The following is a 19,092-nucleotide window of genomic DNA, read 5'->3' on the forward strand; positions in this document are numbered from 1 at the left end:
TTATGTGTGTGTGTGTGTCTGTGTGTGTGTTGACAACATTCAAGATCTACTCTCTTAACAAATAATGGTGGTTACCAGGGACTGAGGAGTGGGAGAAATTGGGAGATATTGGTCAAAGGATACAAACTTTCAGTTATAAGAGGAATAGTTTCTGGCAATCCAAAGTATAACCTGGTGACTATAGTTATTTTTACTGTATTGTTTATTTGAAATTTGCAATGAACATTTTTTAATTGATTGTGGTAGCACTTGTACAACTCTGTGAATATACTAAAAGCCGTTAAATCTTATACTTTAAGTGGGTGAATTATATGCCATCTCAACTTTATCACCATAATGCTGTTAAAAAAGGTTATTGTGAAGGATAAACAATGTGAGAAGTATGACTCAGAATACAAGACAGATGTGCAAAAAATGCAACTTTTAAGTACCCTATAAAGCAGCACGATTCCTGATTCTGTGGTCCTGTTCTTGTAAGCCAGTTGCAAATTTCTTATGAGAAACTACTTCTGAGGGAGCCCTCTGCTTCTCAGCATCACCGTGGAATTAGGGATATTACCTGTTACCTAGAAAGAGGGACAAGTACCTCTATTCACCAGGGTTTCAAGTTTGCCTCTGTCATCATTACAGTCCATTGAAATCCCATGGTGCCCTGTGGTTTCTAGGCCTCACTCAGCACGGCTAGGAACACTAGAGCCTGTTTTCCCTTCTATCCCGACTTTTTTGGTCTCACAGTTACATCAGACCTTTCAGCACTCAGGTCTCTAGGGCTCAACCATCTCATCTCTTGCCAGTCTAGTGGAAGATCTTGCTAGTCTAGGGAAAACCCCTCTTTGCTCCCCCTTTCAGGCCTCTCTGTGGTGTCCCTGTAACTCAATTCTCCTTGATCTTTAAAAGTTGTTATTGACGGCTTCTAAAAACCACAGCCTATCTAAATTGTATGTTTGGGCAGACACGGTGGCTCACACCTGTAATCCCAGCACTAGGAGGCCAAAACAGGTGGATCACTTGAGGTCAGTAGTTTGAGACCATCCTGGCCAACCAGGTGAAAACTCATCTCCACTAAAAATACAAAATTAGCCTCACATGGTGGGGCATGCCTGTAGTCCCAGCTACTTGGGAGGCTGAGGCAGGAGAATCGTTGAACCCAGGAGGCGGAGGTTGCAGTGAGGCAAGATGGCACCACTGCACTCCAGCCTGGGCAACAAGAGTGAAACTCCATCTCAAAATAAATAAATTGTATGGACAAAAATGGCTTATACAGCAAACATATCCAGAAAGTAATAGAAATTGTTACATTCTACTCTTCCAGTACAGCAAAAGGAAACAAATGGACCAACTAAATTGCTATAGTAGCTCATTCTGAAGGTTTATATGTCTTGATAGAGTGATGCTATTGAGTGAGTTAAAGATAATACAAACATGGATTGATTATTACTTTGTATCTGGCATTGTGTAAGTGATTTATATGCACTACTTTTCTTCTTTCAAGAACAAATAAGAACCACACTTACAAGGAAGTATTGATTTTTGGTCCTCAGTTCCAAGAAACGTGACAATCTGATTCATAAAATAAGCATTCTGAAATTGTTTACAATACTTTATTGAGTGAGTTTAGGTAAGAAACCAGGGATTCTTATTTTATAGTTGCCTACGCTGGTAGTAGAAATAAGTAATATTATTTAATTTTTCAACTTTATTTCCTCCTCAGAAGAAACGGAGCATGATTTTCACTAAAGAAAAAGAGCTCTAGGGCAATGTTTTTCTTCGCAACACTGAAGAGAGACCAGCCCCTCTCCTTTGGGGAGTGCCCAGGATAAAGAAGGAAGGCCTCCATCCTGGACCGAATAGTAGGAATAGAGGAACAAAGCTCTAACCCAACTCCCTGTTGTTCCCTGAGTCACACCTTAAGCATTTTCTCCTCTGTAACTGAGAAGTCTGGGCTAGAATAGAGGAGTTCTCAGACCCCCACATGTGTCACATTCTATGATTGCTATACATATATGGTTGCACAAAATGTGTCACCTCGGTGCCCACTGAAAGCAGAATTTCTGGCATTAATGTCACTGCTATAGATCTTTCTGCACCTTTTGTCATGGAGCAGATAAAGTACCAAGCAGCTCAGAGCAGTGGAAAGAATATTGAATTTTGACCCAAACCTCTCCATCCTTATTCTGGCTTATCCATTTACTAGCTCTGTTTCTACTCAATCTCCCAGCCACAGTTCTTATCCTACAAAACAAGGATACCTGCTACTCCACCCTACTGCTTAGATCCCATCACTTCATGAATTCTGTAGCTGATAAAGTGTCATAAAGTTGTAAGACAGAATAATGACTAAAAACATTTCTGGATCAACTTCCTGACCCCTTCTATTTATGTTTTCCTGTAAATTGAAGTCGTTATTCGCTGCAGCTCTCAACACCATCAGACCCAGGAAACTTCTAGTTATCATTTTTCTGGACTCTTATTTTTGTGTTTCTCCAGTATCTGGAACTGCTGCCACTCTGCTTGTCAGTCTCAGACATCCTGATTCTCACTCACCATTCTAGATGAACAAGCCTCTTATCTGAGACCCAGGTATTTCACATTCTCCTCTGCCAGGTTGCTGTGAATAACCAGTTCTTTAATAACTAAATTTTTACAGGCCTCTAGCTCCTCCACTTTCTCCTGTGGAAGAGGCCACAAAGAATCCTGGAACTGCCTTTTCTGTGAAAAGGCTCCAGGAAGTCAAGATCAAAACTTAACATAAAAGACAAAAATGGGCCGGGCGCAGTGGCTCACGCCTGTAATCCCAGCACTTTGGGAGGCCGAGGTGGGCAGATCACGAGGTCAGGAGATCGAGACCATCCTGGTTAACATGGGGAAACCCCGTCTCTACTAAAAATACAAAAAATTAGCCGGGCGCGGTGGCAGGCGCCTGTAGTCCCAGCTACTCAGGAGGCTGAGGCAGGAGAATCGTTGAACCCAGGAGGCGGAGCTTGCAGAGAGCAGAGATGGCACCACTGTACTCCAGCCTGGGTGACAGAGTGAGACTCCTTCTCAAAAAAAAAAAAAAAAAAGACAAAAATGGTGGTTTAGTCCCCAAGTTGCATTTTTGGCATTCTTTTCCCATCCTGTGTTAATTTGTCATCTAGCCAACAAGTAAAAAATAAAATAAAAGCAAGGCATTGTCCCCTGTAGGTCAGGGTTGGAAATACAAATGGATTAAACGTCATAAAAATGTTTTTAGGTGAGCGCTAAAGCCATAATTCAATTTGTAAGACTCTACACACAGAGATTTTGTTGAACTTTCACTATAGTATAATGTGTCATTCAAGGCAGCTTCATGGAAAGATGGAGACTATGATTGAGAACATTCATCCGGTCATGATCTACAATGAACCGAAAGAATGTCGACACTGAAGCGAGGGGAGAAGGAGGCAGAGGAAGAGGGAGATGCACCCTGCCCTCAAGGATGTCCCTATCACAGAGGCGCTATATCCCTCCCAAGAGCCTGCCTAACATCACATACCTCTTATAAGCCTTTGAGATGGGTACTAATATCACCTCAATTTTTCAAAAGAGGAAATAGACACAGCGAGGTTGGGTGACTTGCCTAAAGTCACACAGGTAGTAGAAGGCAAGTCAGAATTCAGTGCAGGCATTTTCGTTGCAGAATCTGTACTCTTAACTGTGTCTCTGCTTCCTCCTGTATAGAGGCTGTCAGCACTTTTCCCCCAGGGTGTGAGTCAGACAGAGATATTTCAGATGCTACATTGAAACCTTTCAAATTCCCACATCTCTAAACACTAAGGAGACAATGATCTCTTCCGGTAATTTCTAAGCCCAAATGTATCAGAGTCTTTTAAAATATCATGGAGCAGTGCTGTCCACCAGGAGGATGGTTTAGTGCATTTTTAGCTTTTACTTTAAAAATCTGTTTTCTCTAAGTGTTTTCATACTTTCTACACTGCCATCAATAATATGTAATCAGAGAAAGGAGACTTAAACAGGAATAAGCAGCATTCACTTTTTCTAGCTTCTTAGTCATGTTATCAAGATTCTTCAGTGATTTTACTCTGAAAATATCTACTGAATTCCATCAACATTCCATTATCCCACAGGGCCAATCTTCAGAATTATGAATTGATATGTAGAAAGTGGTAAGAGCAGTAGATGCAACAGATTTCAATATATTTCCAACAAAATAGACATCAGTAGGCAATAACTAGCATTTCTAATGCTTGATAGTATAGTTGGGGGATAAAAGAGTCTATTCAACCTTCCACAAATTCTCTGAGGCAATTAGTTGCTATGAAATACTGCTTTCACTAGAATATTTTAGCTCACTGCCTGCTTCCCTTCTCAACATTCATCCATTACTTCCACCAACTCTCTCTATCTCTCTCTCTCTCTCTCTTTCTCTCTCTCTCTCTCTCACACACACACACACCCCACAAGTGTTCCTGGGACTTTCTGAAATATGGGACATGCATTCTTATCATAAGATTATATAAAAAAAATTAAATATAAAAATTATGGAAGTAACAAGAGCACAAACATCATAAACATAATAGATGCTGAAATAACTGCTACTGTTAATATTTGAGAGTGACTGAAGAGTTGGGTTACCCATCAATGGTGGGCATCACATCTACACCTTCCAGAACCCAAAGGAGGTGCTATCATCGGAGACATGTTCTCAGCCCTTTAAAAATGTTATTATCCATGTTTTCTTTAATGCTGAAAACTGCAGATCCCTTGCTTTGTGCCTTTGTTGTTTCACACAGTGACACTTTCTTCTATCTCTGGCTTTCCTTTGCTGAGCAAGGAGCCTTTTCCAATCTCTTGAGGTCTGAAACTTTTTCACCAAACTGGCTCCCCTTTCCTCTGGAGACAGGCAGCACTGCATTTTTGTAGGCTCCTTTGCAGTAAGGTGTGGCCACGCGACTGAGTTCTGACCAATAATGTGGACAAAAGTGATGTACAACTAACTTCCAGGCCTGGCCTATTAAAAAAACTTCCATGCACTGCTCTGTTTTCTTCCTCCACCTACCAGCAGGAATTATGGATTCAGTGATGGTTCTCAGGCTACAGGGGATGGTGGAGCAACAGATAGAAGAAGTCTGGATCCCTAAATGACTGTATGGAGAAGGGTCACCTCCTCCCAACACAACGCACATTGAAATGTAAAAATAGCAAATAATATACTTTTACAATGTTAAGCCACTAAAATTGGGAAGTTGTTAGTTCCAGCAGATAACTTATCTTGTACGTTTACATAAGAGTTATATAACATAATTTAAATGCTATGTTGTCATTTGGATCAGACTTAAATAAGCTTCAACATCACTTGAAAATTATTTCTGTTACCATGCCATGAAGAAAACTAAACTGAGTTTTCTCAGTTTGGAGAGCAAATACCATAAAATGAAATGAAGCCAAACTAATTTAGACCAGTTTAAGAATTTAATTGATTTGATTCACTCTAGCTTATTCACCAATAAATGAAATGTGGTGAAATGATCTTCATATATCTTTCAGATTTTTATGTTCTATTTACGTGCGTTTTCAAGAGCTTTGTTCCAACGAGCTTGGTTTGTGATTCTGAGCTCCTTCAGAAAGTAGTTTCATATTTAATACATCATGTTTGATTGTTGCTAAGCATCCATTTGGTGCAAATTAATAACAACACAAGCACTGGCTTCAAAAGCCAAAAACAGGATGGGGCTGGAGCGAGGGACGCTAGACTGACTGCCTTCTGACTTGCAAAACCAGGAGATTTCACATGTGAATCTCTGTAACAATTTGTTTTTCTTTTGTTTTGGCGTCTGCTCTAGTAAAGAAGAAAATAAGAATACAAAATTGTGATTGTGAATTGCTTGATGTTGATTAGCTCCTCTCTAATTCTTGGGCTAAAAAGAAAACTCATCTGCAGAAGGCAAAAAGGCTGCCAAGTGGAGAAGGATGGCTGATCCAGGACTGAGCTGACCACAATATGAAGGGAAATGAAATGGTTTTGTGCAGTCATATTAGGCACTGGAACCTGCAAATGAAGCCAAGGGTCAGTTACTGAAGGGGAGACACATGTAGGAATATGAACCTGAAGACAGCTGCTAAACCAAAAGATTGAGCAATGGAGGAGCAAGTTCAGGCTTAACAAATAGTAGGAATGACAGCAGGATATTCAACCATGGTGACAGTTTAGGGCTGAATTTGTTTAGCCCATGCAAAGCCCAAGCCTGGAAGGCTTCTCCTTACCACTTAGCTCTACCCTGCAAGCTTGCTGGATCCTGAGGGCTTCTTAGTGCTGTGAGTGGTAGAGGCAGCTGGCAGGTGGTGGAGGATAAGGTAGGGGATTATTCACAAAAAGCAAGTCGCTCTTGGCTGAAACAAAGATACAGGGCTCAAATGAAGATCATACATACTGATAAACAGGCAAAGTGCCATTGTTGCTGAAGGAAAATCTTCATCCTGTGCCAGCAGGAAGGAAAGCTAAGTGTGGCAGTTGAGTACAGGGCTCCCAAAAGTGTAGCCTGGAGCACTATAATGGCTCCTCCTTTTGTCAGCTGTGGCCAGTAGGAGACATTGATGAAGTCCAGGCTGGGCCATCCTCAGACACTGACCTGGCTCCTCTTCCTGTTCCCTTCAGGTCATGCCACCTCCTCTTTCCTCTTTCCCCTGAGACCTCTCTTCATTATTTTCCCTTCATATTTTCTCTCCTTCTGCCAGAGACTCTTTCCCTAATCAAAGAGTGGGACTGAACAGAAGCCTTTCTATTTCTCGCATTTTCTTTTTGTCCCATTTGCATTGGCCAAAGCAAGCCATACACCATAGCCAAATATCAGTGTGGCAAGCATTATAGTCTTCTTTTAGGGAATAGCCGTCATCCTCCACAAGCACCTTCTAACCAGTCTTTGGTGGATAGGTTTGGACCTGTAGACTCTCAAGATAGGACCAACCTACTCTAGATGGGAGGATCAAAGGGACAGAGAGAAACGATTTTGATATGAAGCTTGAAAAAAATATTGAAGTCAGATACAAAACCCAGAAAGATTTTGGGCTCTGTGAGGAAAGTGAAAAGAAGGTTCATTTGTAAACATTACCAGAATACTTAGATTAGTATTAGTCAATAAAATTGAGTTAATGAATGACCTCTCTGGGTTTGATCAAGTTAGTTTAAAAGAAAGAAATATTACTGGCTCATTGTTAGGTTGGTGCAAAAGTAATTGCGGTTTTTGTCATTAAAAATTAATTTTGCACCAACCTAATATATGTAATAGGAACTTTGAGCCTTAGTTTTTTGGATTTGGACAGTAATGCCAGAAGAATGTAATAATGAAATCTTTGGGGAAAATTGTATTCTATAAATAAGGAGAGCTCCACAGTTACCAAGATTTGGCAAATATGATTTAAATGTGAGTGGAGGAGTTTCAGTCTACATTTGAATGGAATATTTTCCTTCTTGTTCTTTCCTTGCTGTTATTGTTCCTCCTCTTTCTCCAGTCTCTTCCTCCTTTTATTTCTTCTTCTTCTTATTATTCTCCTTCCTCATTTCTTCTTCTCCTTCTTATTCTCCTTCTTCTTTTCTTCTCCTTCTTTTTCTTCTTCTCTTTCTAATTCCCCCTTCGTCTTCTACTTCCTTCCCCTGCTTCTTCTCTTCCTTTTCCTCCTCCTCCTCCTTCCTCAGCCTCAGCCTGCTCAACCTCTCTACTTCTCCTCTCTTCTTTCCTTCTTCCTTAGTATTCTTTTCCTCATAACTATTTATACTACCACTTTTGAAATTCTTTGACTATTTTGTCAATTCTCAAGGAGTTTTTCAAATGTAGCTTTTTAAATACTAAAAACATCAGAAACAATTGATCTGGTTGTATCAGTTAGAATTGTATTTGGCTGTATATAATGGAAAAATCCAAAATAACCATTATGTAAATATACCAGGCTCATTATCCCACATTAAAGAAGTCAGAGTTCAGTAGCCCAGGACTGGTTTCATCCTCCATAGTGTCATAAACTTGACACCGAGAAGGGCAAGGAGACCTGGTAAGTTCACATACACATCAAGTCAGCAGAACTTGGACTCCTGGAAAGCAAGACAAATTTTGTAACTCGAACAATGGAACTTCAAATGATTTCTAAATTTAGCTTATTGTGAACTTGTCTTTATTCTCCTTATTGTCCTCTTTTTTTTTTTTTTTTAAATTTCTCTCAGCTCCTTTGTTGGTTTTATCTTCCCTTTGCAGCATCCTTGCAACAAAATATACCACATGGTCTTATTCTCCAGGAAGACAGTAACTGTCAGAAATATAGAAGTCACTACCTCTGAGGTGGTGCAGACACCTGCCTGTGGTCCTGATGGATCATTGGGAGGTAATAGGATGGATCGCCCAGAACTTCGAAATGGAGTACAAATGCAAAGAATCAGAGAGAGTTCACACAATCACAAAATGCAACATAAGGGACCCATTGACTTAAGGCATTTTTTGGTGCTTCTGGCTTTTTTCTCTGTTAATAACTGCTGCGTTATACTAATATCACGAGTAGGCAGTGGATGTGGTAGAAAAGGATGTGGGCTTTGATTTCAAATCTACTGAACTTATATTCAGATGTTACCTATATACCAGTTAAGTGTCTTGGGAAAGTTATTTCTATAACCTCACTTTCCTCATGTATCAAATGGAGGTAATAGTCTGCACTCCACAGGTCTGTTGTCAGGATTAAATGAGGTGATATACATAAAATTTTTGGCTCTTTGATTTTAAACAAATAACTACAAACTATAGAAAAGCAAGCCATATGAAAATTTATGTTTACAAAATTAGGTAAATTAGTTATTAATAACTTGAATTTTAAATAATAACTACACTGGTTTAAAACATGCCATCCCCAAAGGGAATGCAAAGTCTTGTTTAAATAAAACAAATCTAATGTGCACACAATTCAAGGAGTAAACTGATGTCTGTTTTACTCATTGCTGGTTCCAGGACTAGAATGGTTTTGGACACATGGTAAGTGTTCAGTAAATATTTGTTGAATGAATGAATACATGAATGAATGAAATAACTTTCTGTTCTGTATGTACTTGGCACCATAGTAGCTGTTGGAAATAAAAATGACTCAACTTTCACGCATCTTAGATTCTAAGTTAAGACAAAACAGTAAAATGATTTCAGATATTGATAAATGCTATGAGGAAAATTAAACAGGGTTATGTGATAAAAACTGATTCAAGGAATGTGAAGGAGGCAAAAAGAGGTTGAGATTGGATGGTCAGAGAATTCCTGAGTGATAGGAAAGGACCAGTTATGGAAAGATCTAGATTTGTTGTTGAAGATTTCCTCAGCAAGCACTGTATATATTTATTTGACTTATGCTAATAGAAATCTATTTAGCTCATTTTGGAAGCATTTGCTTAAGTTATAACTTAGTCACAAGATTTATAGTCATACATGCAGACACTATCCTATGTTCTACAAAACTCAGGAATTCTGAGACTTTAGGGTCTCCAAGAAACTATCATTGAAATGGGCAGTATTTTCAAAAGCATGTTCCAGTAAACATAAGATGATTACAGATGTATTCCTCAAAAAAAGAGAAAAGGTTCTGTGGTCAAATACACTTGGGAACCAGTCCATGAGCACTAATATATTAAGGTCTTAAGAAGTTCTGAAGCAGGGAAACACATACTACATGTATTCCAATGTTTTCTGAATGTATTTTCAAAATTTTGTTTTATTTTATTTTTTTCTCTGTACACTTATTAACATCAATATGCAGTTTGAGAAATACTGTTATAGCATTAGAGATGAGGCTTTGGTACAAAAGGAAAAGAAAAAGATAACCCTTTGCCATACTTGTACACTGTTGGTGAGAGTGTAAGTTAGTTCAGCCATTGTGGAAGACAGCGTGGCAATTCCTCAAAGACCTAAAGACAGAAATACCATTTGACTCAGTAATCCCATTACTGGGAATATACCAAAAGGAATATAAACCATTCTATTATAAAGACACATGCACATGTATGTTCATTCCAGCACTATTCACAATAGCAAAGACATGGAATCAACCTAAATGTCCACCAATAATAGACTGGATAAAGAAAAGGTGGTACATACACACCATGGAATACTATGTAGCCATAAAAAAGAATGAGATTATGTCCTTTGCAGGGACATGGATGGAGCTGGAGGCCATTATCCTTAGCATACTTACACAGGAACAGAAAACTGAATACCACATACTCTCACTTATTAGCGGGAGCTGAATGATGAGAACACATGGACACAGAGGGGAACAGCACACACTGGGGCCTACTGAAGGGTGGAGGTTGGGAAAGGATCAGGAAATCAAATTATGGGTACTAGGCTTAATACCTGGGTGATGAAATAATCTGTACAACAAACCTCCATGACACAAGTTTACCTATGTAACAAACCTAAACTTGTACCCTTGAACTTAAAATAAAAGTTGAAAAAAAGAAAGATAATCTTTTGTCATAAGCCTTGCAATTCCAAAATGGGATATTTACACAGAAACTTAAGTTAAACTTACCAGAAACTTAAAATAAGCTCCAGGTATCATATTTACATATATTGCCTACTTTGACTAAACTGTTGACCTGACAAGAGAGATGCTCACATTTAGTTTTTGCATACTAGAGGTTTTTAAAGTTGCTCTGCTTTGACAGTGGGATGTATTTGTATTTCCTCTATTTTTTTATGAGAATTAATGACAGTCAAGTATATCTTTTTTTTTTTAATTTTGTTTCATTTTGTTTTGTTGGTGTAAGGCAAGTAGTGGAATATGCCAGAAATTTCATGAGCTTTGAACATGTGAACACCACACTTAGCTCTATAACTCCATCACTTGCTAGAGGTGGTTTTAGGTAAATTACTCAAACTTTCTGAACTTCACTTTTCTCATCTGCAAATGGGGATTGTAATAGCCATATCCTACCTTTTGCGGAATAAATCAAGCTGGTGTAAAGGACTTGCAGGAGAATGTCATTCTAACCACTCTCTGAAATGTTTGCTTGGGGACTCTAGAGGCTTTGCTCTGAAAATCTTTTTAATCCCCCACTGGAGAGTCAATGGAAAAAAAAAAAAAAAAAGGAATGTTTGCTGTTTGTTTCTATAGTGATGACTCATGGAGTGCTGATTTATTGAATCAATTGGTGAAGAAGTAAAATTAATGTCTTATTATATAGGTGTGAAAGAAGCTATTCAGTCAATGCATAAGCAAGGGCTTATCTAGATACTTTATCTCACCCAAACCAAGCTAACAAGAGTCCCTGGCCAGCAAAAGAGTTTCTCTTTAGTTCCCTAAATGTTCTATAGATGTAGACAATCTCAACAACTAACAACTGAATTCATCACATCAGCTGCATAATAATAACTATGGATGTTCTCCAACTATTGTTCCCATGACAGAATCAGTGAGAGGATTTGGCATGCCTAGCTCTTAGATGACTACACTATTTCCAGTGGACCACACACAACCAAGTGAAACAACAACATAATGTTGGTAAAACTGATTAGGTTAAGGACACTATTTTAGAAGATTGTTTAACAAACATATTTTTAGGCCTTAGAGAATGTTCATGAAGGATTTTAAGCCCACTTGTGTGGAGGACTCCTGTATCACACAATGTAAGTGCTCAGGAATTACTTCATGAGTCATTCCTAATATTAACCAAAAGTTGAACTAGTGGTAGGTTCTTTTGGTTTGATTGTTTAGTTTTAATCTTAGGGTTGATTTTAGAACTGTGGAATGTAAAAATGGAACCATACTACTGGCATGAAGAGAGGAAAGCAGTGCATCATGGGGACTAGGGGAGTTGGATCATTCCACTGCATATTCTTCCTTCTTCTAGGACACTTTACTTGCTGGTAGAAAATGAGTACAGTTATTTAATGCATCTCTTTCACTAGAATGTTGTAGGAAAAATAAATTGTGGTCAGATTAGGAAGAATCCTAGACTTTAGAGGCCAGAGACATAATTTTGGTGTTGATTCTACCATCTATCCACCTTAGGCAAGTTACTCCCTGAGCCTTACTTTGCTCTTCTATAAAATCATGACTTCACTGATCATTTCTAAGACATCTTTCGGTGTTCTAATTCTATCATAGTCCAAAATCCATAACCATTTCTTTCTTTTCTGATTTTTCAAGGCATTCAGATATCTTGCTTTTTTGCTTCTTTTCTTTTCTTTTTTTTTTTTTATTAAACTTTAAGTTCTAGGGTACATGTGCATAACGTGCAGGTTTGTTACATATGTATACCTGTGCCATGTTGGTGTGCTGCACCCATCAACTCGTCAGCACCCATCAATTCATCATTTATATCAGGTATAACTCCCCAATAGCAATCCCTCCCTGCTCCCCCCTCCCCATGATAGGCCCCAGTGTGTGCTGTTCCCCTTCCCGAGTCCAAGTGATCTCATTGTTCAGTTCCCACCTATGAGTGAGAACATGCGGTGTTTGGTTTTCTCTTCTTGTGATAGTTTGCTAAGAATGATGGTTTCCAGCTGCATCCATGTCCCTACAAAGGACGCAAACTCATCCTTTTTTATGCTTCATGTTAAGCCTTACAAGAAGCCCAAGTTATTCCAGTCTCCACAGGGCTACTACTGGAGTATCAGGAGAGAGGTGAGCTGGTATTTGTGATAGTAGAGGCAAAGCCCCCTTTTCCTGAATCACAAAATTCATGAGATTGAACCTTTAGGTTTAAGCATTGGTCTTTTTGTATACCTGCTGCAGGCACTGTATTGGATTCCAATACCTGGTAAAAGTAAACTTGATCAATAATTGGTGACTTTCAGGCCAGGTATGGTGGCTCACCCCTGTAATCCCAGCAATTTGGGAGACCTAGGTGGGCGGATCAGTTGAGATCAGGAGTTCGAGATGGTGAAATCCTATCTCTATTAAAAATACAAAAATCAGATGGATGTGGTGGTTCACACTTGTAATCCCAGGTACTCGGGAGGCTGAGACAGGAGAATTGCTTGAGCCTGGGAGGCAGAAGTTGCAGTAAGCTGAGATGGCACCATTGCTCTCCAGCCTGGGCAACAGAGTGAGTAAGACTCCATCTCTAAATAAATAAATAAATAAATAAATAAAATAAAATAAAAATGTAAAAGAAATTTGGTGACTTAAAAATTGTCTTTTACCATCACCATCTTCTCTGACCTGAACAATATATCAGGCGTTAGTTAGTGAGAAAAGTTAAATAATTTGTCTCTGTTACTGAGGTCTTCGTATTCCAGCTACGGTAAAAAGGCTGGCACAGGGAAGTAGATGATAACGTAGACAAGAGGATAGCATGAGTGTTCAACTGTGTGGGATCGGAAATAAGTGCATGAAAACTCCTACAGGGGAGTGGTTGGTGTGGAAAACAGTTTGGATAACACTTCCTGGGGAAACTGAATGCTAAACTTTGAAGAGTGGGAAGATTTAGTATGAAAATGGCAGATATAATAACAATTGAGAAAAGTTGTAAGGAAAAAATATAAAAAGGTGGTGGGTAGAGACACTGATTTCCCATTATCTATTCATCTTGTGAACTAAACCTTGCCAAACAGTGTCCTCAAGGCAAAGCACAATCCACTGGAGCATACATCCAAGGATGGAGAACTTTCCTGAAACAAAAGGGAAAGGGAATTTGCACAGGAAAATATAATTCTGCCTGAAAGCAGAAAATCCAGTAATTAACTTGACTTTTCCTTAGCAATTGTAGCAGTTGAGTTTATCCTAGGGCCTAAGAAACTTTTGGGTTATAAGGGAATCCTAGTGGCTGCACTTGACTGGCTAAGTTCATCTCTTAGATAATATGTCTTTTTTTCTGGGCATGTGGGTGAGAATCAGAACCTTCTTTCAGTGTGAGGTGGAAAGGTGGGTGAAGTTACTTCAGGTTCCATGACTGTTGAGAAAGGTATCAGTCATAGTAATTTTTTTCAAGCTAGAAGAGCCATTAAGAGTACTCAGGACTAACAAACCTGTACTTTCTGCACATGTATCCCAGAACTTAAAGCATAATAAAAATAATAAAAAGGAGTACCCAGGTCTTTATTTTATATATGGGAGAATAAGGCCCACAGAAGTTTGGGTAACTTATCCAAAGTCATCATAACCATAGGTACATGAGAACCTCTAGGTTATAATTTTGCTGTCATGCTGTCAGGTCATTCTTTTAATGAAAATTATTGGCATCATTTTTCCTATCCCTCTTCCATAACAATAAAATCCCTTTCTGATCCTGTCCTAAAAAACACAACCATTTTTTAGCATCCCATACATGCCCCAATTCTTATGTCCTTAGATACTAACCTGAAGAAAAATTTCACAAAGAATACATATTTCTTGTGGGAATATTTAAAAATATAGATAAGCACAAAAAGGAAAATGAAAAACCATCTTCAAGTCTGTCCCTAGAGAAAACTATAGCTATATACTCCATGTATCCTTCCTATGCATATTACAATATTAAAATGTTATAAACATATTTTAATCTAAAAATGGAATTTTACTCTTTTATAGTATGCTATTTTTCATATAATATTTGTAAGCAACTTTTCATGTGAATGTATATACTCCTACAGCCCCATTCTTGACTCTGCATAAAAAAGGAATTGGAGTTATTTCTGGTGACTTGCTTAAACCCATTCCATAAAATGCAAAGTTTCTCCAGAAATACTGACCCTGCTTGAAAAAAATGCATTTGGCTGTAGATATACAGAAATGTGAAGCTCTTCCCCTTCTAAAATCTGGTGGTATTATCAACTCCTATTTTAAGCTTGTTTATGGAACTAGAATAATACTGAACATAGATATATAAAGGTGATTACAGCAGTTCAAGTTTGACCTTTGAAAAATCTTTCCCTGTATAAACAAAGTCTGGAATGTTTTAAAACCTCTAAGCCAGTCAATTTCTTTTTTTATTTATCTTAAACCTGAGTCAACAAGGAATGCCCATTTTATTTAAAGAGTAGGAAATGAAAATGCCTTGGTTCCTTAACCATAAATGAAGGAGGTATCTCTGGACACCGTGGGTTCCTTGCCTCAAATCTTCTGCTGCACTCTCAGGGTCCTGCAAACCCGGCCTCATCCTATAGCTCTACCTGATTCCTCAGCATTGGTGGATATGCTCTCACAGTTCTGCTTAGGCTGTTTCTTCACTGTCTCACACCCACGCTGATCTCATTCCCACTTCCATATTTTTATCCAATAAGATTTTCCATGAAACATCCATCCTCTCCTATTTCAACCCCATCCTTGCTTGCAGGCCCAGTTGCGCAGCTTCCCCAGTGCAGCCATCCTGGTGAGATTCATCCCGTACTTTACACTCTTATCTGGAACTTGCTGGCTCTGAGAGTAAATCTGGTGTGGTGTCACATGTCCATTTTTTTTTTTTTTTTTTTTTTGTCCTTTAGTTTGTATCTCCTCTAAGCTTTCTGACTCCTTTTGATAAATGTTTGTTTTAGCTTTCATTTCTGTTTTGTACAGCAATGTGCACATTACATACAAAATACTCAGGAAATGTGTGTTCATTTATGAATGATTGGGGTAGGGAGTAGAATCCTATTTCTGCCTATTTCTTCTTAGATGTTAGATCTTAGAAAATTTCCTTAACCTATCTGAGGTTCCTTACAATCCTGAGAATGAAGTGGAAACACTGACCCTAGAAGGCTGTCAGAAAGAAAGAAGGGGTTCAATGTGAAGAGCATGGGGTACAAATAAATTTAAAAAATGTCATCTACTGTCAGAAAGTCCAATGAACTTGCTTCTTTGACTTCATTAAAGGCCCAAAAAACTAAAATATGACCCAGACTCTAAAATTATTATAAAATTCTAACACTTGAAAATATTTTCCAGCATTCTCAAAAGTAAATCTATTATATATATAGTATATACAGAAGGACATATGTAACCATAGTACATATAAAAGATGGTTTGACTGTTACTATGGTCTATAGCCTGCTCCCAAGACTAGAAATAAGTTTGTTTCTTTGAATATTCTAGACTTTCTTCATCCTTGAACTTTACATGCACACATACACACACACACACACACACACACACACACACTTGCATGTAATAGCTGTATTAGAGAGGATGAGATTTGGCCACATATCATTTTAAATTTTACAAAATAATTTCTTAAGTAAAATATAAATATCTTTGTCTCTCACATAAGAGAGGTCCTGAGATAGTCAGTGGCGGTGTCTCCAGGGCAGCAGGAACTGAATCTTCTCCCTGCTGCTCTACCATTATTAGCACATGGCTTTAACTTCCTAATGCAAGATGGCTGTTTGAACTCCCTTCACCAGAAGAAGGAAAGGCAAAGGAGAGCCAGCTTCCTTCCTTTTAAGGGACTCCTAGAAGTAGCACACTTCCACTCACTTCTCATTGGTCAAACTACACTGGCATTACTTTACGTAGCTACAAAAGATACCTGGAAATGTTATCCTTTAACTGCATGGTAATTTGTTCAGAAAAAATGAGAGTTATTTTACTAAAGAAAAAGGGAAACATGTATATTGTAGATGCTATTACAATGCCTATAATTCAATGTCTTGCAATCATAAAATACACTTTCTATAGCTTCTCTGCTTAGTTCAGATAGATATGAAATAGCAAAAAAAAGAAGGTTATGGAATTCCTAGAATGAAACCCAGAGTAGGTAAGTTAGTAATAGTAGTAAGAAACTTTCAAACTGAAATTTTAAATGATAGAGGTGTTTCAGACATCAGGTAGGGAAAGAAAAATAATTAAGGAGATGATAACTGAAGAAGCTTCAATACTTCCAAATAGTAAAACTTCCGAAGTGTTGGGTTCACTTTCTCTTAAAGTATGAAGTTTGACAGTAGGAAATTCAATGAAATGGTTGGGATCTTATCTCCAAATTTAAAATATGGCACTGTAAAAATAGTTTCCTCTAGTTCTTAGTTAAATTATGAAGGAAAGGAAGAAAGAAAGAACAAAGGAGGGAGGAAAGGAAGGGAGGGAAGGAGGAAAGAAAGAAAGGAGAGGGAAGGAAGAAGAAAGGAAGGGACAGATTGGGATTGGAAAAATAAATTAGTTTTAGCTCCAAATAATGAAACACTCATTAACATTCACATTAAGTTGTAAAAGAAGCAAGAAACCTGAATATCAGGAGAGTTTCTAGATTATTAAATAAGCATATTACAAAACATAATATATAATATGATCCCATTTTTTATGAATGTCACATTCTTACAACTTTTCTATACATTTGAAGTTATTTCCAAACAAATTTAAAATGAGTGAAATGAACATGAATACCGCAACAAGCTATCACCACACACTTGTTAGAATGGCTATTATCAAAGAGACAAGAGGTAAGGGCATGGCGAAAGTGTTGGCAAGGGTGTGGAGAAAAGGGAACTCTTGCATACTGTTGGCAAGGATGCAAATTGATACAGCTATTATGGAAAACAATATAGAGGTCTCTCAAAAAATTAAAAGCAGAACTACTACATGATTCAGTCATCCCACTTCAGGGTATATAAATGAAATAAAATGAAGAAAATGAAATTAGTATATTGAAGAGATATCTGCACCCTTATGCATTATTCACGATAGTCGTGGAATCAACCTGTGTCCATCAACAAATAAATGGATCAAGAAAAAATATATATATGATGGAATATTATTCAGCCTCAGAAAAGGAAATATTGCCATTTGTGACAACACAGATGACCCTACAAGACATTATGCTACGTGGAATAAGCCAGACATAGAAAGATGAATACAGCAATAGCTCATTTGTATATGAAATCTGAAAAAGTTGAAGTTACATAGAACCAGAGAGTAGAATAGGAGCCAGGGGATACCTGGAACTAGAGGATGGGGAAAATGGGTATATGTTGGCCAAAGGATACAAACTCTCAGTTATAAGACGAAGAAATTTTGGGGATCTATTGCATGGCATGGTGACTACAGTTAATAATACTGTATTATGTACTTTAAGTTGGCTAAGATAGTAGATATTAAGTGTTCTCACTACAAAAAAAGTGGTAATCATGTGAGGCGATGGATAAGTTAATTAGCTTGGTTGGGGTAATCATCTTACAATGTAAAAATATATCAAATCATCATATTGTACACCTTAAATATATACAATTTTTATTTTGTCAATTATACCCTCAGTGAATCTTGCGGGGCAGGGGAAGACAACATATGTTTGTTAGATATATAGAAAAATAGGTAATGGGTGGATGTAAACAGAAATCAGTGTATAGATAGATGGATACAGAATTTGAAAGATGGGTTGGGTTGGGGGAGCGCGAGGAGGGTTTGTAAATGAGCATTCTGCCTTCTCATGGAAACTGAAAGCTAAATATTCAAAGTATAAGAGTAGACTGCCTGATAGCATTAACTTAAGGCTGGTTAAGGGAAAGAACTGAAACTAAATACACTAAAACCATCAACAGTGGATATCTTTGAATTGTAAGGTTATGGTGATCTCTGTTTTCTTTGTACTTTTCTGTATGTTCTAATCTTTCTGATTTTGTTGGTAATGAAAGGACTTTGTTCTATGTATTTATATGTGAATATAAATATGTATTCTATATTCTATAATATATAATATATATTCTATATTACATATAGAATATATAGAATATATATATAATGTATTTATATATATATAGACCCCAGTCTATTCATCTCAGGAAACTGAATTTATCTAGAGTACTCAAGGGCTGTATGTAACACTCCTGCAGTTTTAGGTAAGACCATGACTGAGACTGGTAGTTCTTATTGTGCTAGAAAGTTTTAATGGCAAATGGCTCATTGGGATGATACCCATCATAGAACCATTGGGCAGCTATATGGAGGAAAACTTCTATATCAGTTTAAAAATATATGTTAATCAGGAGTTTGAGACCAGCCTGGCCAACATGGTGAAACCCCATCTCTACTAAAAATATAAAAATTAGCCAGGCATCATGGTGCATACCTATAATCCCAGCTACTGAGGAGGCTGAGGCAGGAGAATTGCTTGAATTTGGGAGGCAGAGGTTGCAGTGAGCTGAGATATTGTGCCACGGCACTCCAACCTGGGTGATACAGCAAGACTCCATCTCAGAA

At 37.9% G+C, this 19,092-nt stretch overlaps 1 long non-coding RNA gene across 1 annotated transcript in view; it reads right to left on the reverse strand.

The window, feature by feature from the left end:
* Nucleotides 1-220: 220 nt before the first annotated feature.
* LOC105524870 overlaps nucleotides 221-19,092 on the reverse strand; it is a 40,490-nt gene continuing 21,618 nt past the window's right edge. The window contains exons 2-3 of the long non-coding RNA XR_001003822.1: nucleotides 2,563-2,742; nucleotides 221-559 (exon numbers count right to left, since the gene is read on the reverse strand). This is a non-coding gene — a long non-coding RNA (uncharacterized LOC105524870). The remainder of the gene's footprint in view (nucleotides 560-2,562; nucleotides 2,743-19,092) is intronic.

Source organism: Colobus angolensis, unplaced genomic scaffold (genome assembly GCF_000951035.1).
Source record: "Colobus angolensis palliatus isolate OR3802 unplaced genomic scaffold, Cang.pa_1.0 Scaffold51, whole genome shotgun sequence".
Taxonomy (NCBI): Eukaryota; Metazoa; Chordata; class Mammalia; order Primates; family Cercopithecidae; genus Colobus; species Colobus angolensis.